This window comes from Propithecus coquereli, unplaced genomic scaffold (genome assembly GCF_000956105.1).
Source record: "Propithecus coquereli isolate 6110/MARCELLA unplaced genomic scaffold, Pcoq_1.0 Scaffold24, whole genome shotgun sequence".
Lineage (NCBI taxonomy): Eukaryota > Metazoa > Chordata > Mammalia > Primates > Indriidae > Propithecus > Propithecus coquereli.
Window position 1 is genome coordinate 9555444 of NW_012147952.1, and position 3635 is coordinate 9559078.

Genomic DNA, 3635 nt, shown 5'->3' on the forward strand with positions numbered 1-3635 from the left:
TAACTACTCTTAATATCCTGAGTAGGGGGAAGCAAGGCCATAAGAGAATGGTGGTTATTAACAAGCACTGTGACACTTCTTTCTAGGTGTTAATGTCTCTGGGTGTTCAAGTATCCTAAAAACACGGATTTGAATGATGTTAATCTATTAGAGATATATTTAAAAACACATTTATTATTAAATAAGTCTGAAAAACTAAATAGGCAAAAATATCAAAATGCAAACTGGGATGAAAAAGCAGTGATGTGTCACTAATTAAATGCAATGAACAAGTCAGAGAAGAGAATAATAAAACAGAAAACAAAAATGCTAGAAAATGTCCCTATTATGTGTACAAAGGAAATTTTGTTTGTTTACTTTCCAAATCAGGGTAGACATTATTGGAATAACTTTTTTTTTTTGTAGGGATAGGTCACAAAAAATTTCATAACAAATCAGGTGAAGATAAGAATCAAAGCCAGGTGTGTTGGCTCAAGTCTGTAATCCCAGTACCCTGGGAGGCCTATGAAGGAGGATAGCTTGAGGCCAGTAGTTAGAGACCAGCCTGAGCAGCACAGCAAGACCCTGTCTCTACAAAAAGTAAAAAATTAGCCGGGCACGCTAGTAGTTCCAGCTACCTGGGAGGCTGAGACAGGAGGATTCTTTGAGCCCAGGAGTTCAAGGCTGGAGTGAGCTATGATCATGTCACTGCACTCCAGCCTGAGTGACAGAGCAAGACCTTATCTCTAAAAAAGAAAAAAGAAAATCATTCATTTTACAAATATCTGTTGAGCGCCCACTAGGTGCCAGTCATTATTCTAATTACTAGGATAGACAAAGAAAAAAATAGATATAGGCTCCATCCTCATGAGCCTTACATGATAGAGGAGAGAGAGACAACAATAAATAAAATAATTTTAACAGTAAATAAAAAAAAAATTAATGAAACACAATGAATTTAAAAAACCCAGAAAATGTCTACAAAACTAGAACTGTACTTATGAAGAATAAAGAATTTCCATTTGAAATCATCTAATAAATTAGCCATTCAAGAAAACATTAATGAATTTAGTTATTTGTACATTTACCAATTAATTATAAAAAACAATACTGGGGCCTGTTGCGGTGGCTTGAGCCTGTAATCCTAGCACTACGGGAGGCCAAGGTGGGAGGATCGCTTGAGGTCAGGAGTTTGAGACCAACCTGAGCAAGAGTGAGATCCCGTCTCTACTAAAGAAATAGGAAAAATTAGCCGGACATAGTGGTGTGTGCCTGTAGTCCCAGCTACTCGGGAGGCTGAGGCAGTAGGATCACCTTAGCCCAGGAGTTTGAGGTTGCTGTGAGCTAGGCTGACACCACGGCACTCTAGCCCAGGCAACAGATGGAGACTCTGTCTCAAAAACAAAAAGAATACTAGGAGGGCAACAACATGCTCACTCATCCCTAATCCTTCTCTCTGCCAACTTCCATGTATTATGGAATAATATAATAGGAAGGCATAAGAGCCACTCTCAAATGAAATCACTGAAATCTTCCCTGAGCATTCCAGGGAAGAAAGTTGGCACCAGATTTCATTATTTTTGATGCTCAAGGCGAGTTAAGAGACCAGACATTCCTGTGTAAAATTAGCATTTTTTTCTTTTACTTGTCAGTGCATGTCAGTGAAGAACATAGTGACCACTAGTACAACTGGGAGCCACTACCTCGATTTGTGCTGAGGTGCTAGCCATTTGACCCATCATTGCTTCTGTGCCAATCATGTAAAAGTCAACCCAGTACTTCCATGAAGTTTGAAATAAAAAAAACTAGCCATGGTTGCACATGCCTGTAGTCCCAGCTACTTGGGAGGCTGAGGCAGGAGGATTGCTTGAGCCCAGGAGTTTGAGGTTGTAGTGTGCTACAGTGAAGCCACGGCACTGTAGCATTGGCAACAGAGCAAGACTCTGTCTCAGAAACAAAAACAAAACAAAATAAGAACAAACAACAAAAAAACCAATGAAATTCAACAATGTTACTCAACACTTTGAATAATTTCAGTGCTTCTTGAGCTTGCTGCCAAATATTCACATAAAACAAGATCTTTGTGGCTGCTTAGTTGATGCTGATATCGGATGAATAGGAGCAAATGAGCAAGCCCAGACACAGCTGTAGATCCATCCACTTGTAAGGCAAAAGTACAGGTCTGCAAACATGATATTGTCTCACTCTTCATATTTGCCAGTCAATATTAAATTCAACAAGGTACTATAATATTGGAAATTTGTGCTGCTGTGAATGCTTTTACTAATTTTTTTATTAATGGGCATTGAGTAATGTCAATGGTGTAAGCTTTGTTAAACCCTAGCCATTATTGTATGTTCTTCCTAAACCAAAACAATGTGATATATTCTCTTATTATATTACATTCTAAAATAATAACAGTTTTAGATAAAACTTAGATTAGAAGAATTTTCAAAAAAATTAAAATATTGTGCAAATCAAGACAACATGGTAACTTCATTTTGTATTTCTATGTAGACACAAGGAGCATTTTAGGATTTCAAAGTAACATTTATTGGATGATTATGAGTTTACAATGATTACAAGATATAACCAGTGATAGTAACAGAACAGTAGAAATATTACCTCAAAACTGAGTTAATATAGAATAATGCACATATTTATGTGCTAATCTTAGATTTTATGAAGCATAAGAATATGCAAGAATATATTCTATTAGCATAGAATCCATGACATTCTACAGGGCATGTGGTTTCTGAAAATTACATTGTATACTTGGTCAAAAACAAAAGTAAAAGGGCAAATAATGTCTTCATATTGTTAGGAAAATCATTTTGGCCTTACGGAACCCCTGAAATGGTCTTGGCAACTTCCAGGGGTCCTTTGATCACACTGTTGAGAACTGCTGGCCTACTGGAAAAACGGGTGTGACTCATGAGTAAATTAAGCCGAACTATAGAACGATAGTAACAAGTTACAATTTCACATTTGCCCTTAGACTAAAAATTTTAAATTCAAGCTACATTCATGTTAATAAATCCTAAGGAATATTTTTCCAAGGAAAAAAGTCTTGATCCACATACCTATATCTCTATATACTTCTGTGTATTTGATTTATAGCATAAAAATCTCCTGCTTTTTTATACAACAATTGACTTTAACTATACTAAGAACATTAATTTAGTTAAATGCTTTTGCAAAACAGAGTCAATGATTAACTTTATGAAAGTGATTTCATGATGTAAAATCCATGTCTACTACTGACTGGACCATGCATAACAGGGGGCGAATTCAAAGTAGCCACGGCTATAAAGTACAGAAATGAGATCTGAAGTACCACTCCCTGAAGGTAAAATGGAATTTGCCGTTTGGGTCTAACCAATTTAATTGTCTGCTGAAACAAACATATCAACCTTAATGGTGGAACACTTAAGTTTACAACTTCAAGAAAGGTAGTGAACTACAAGTAGAATAAATACAAATAAAATGGCTAGGCACATAAAAATCCCCTAAAAACCAAAATGGAAGAGAGAATCTTGAAAGAAATTAGGAAATAAAATGATTTGAAAACTTGTGGTTTTTAACATCAGACCGAGTGGAGGTGAGAACACCGTGGATCGAATCCTTGTGGTGCAGAAAGAAAAAAAATAAGAAAA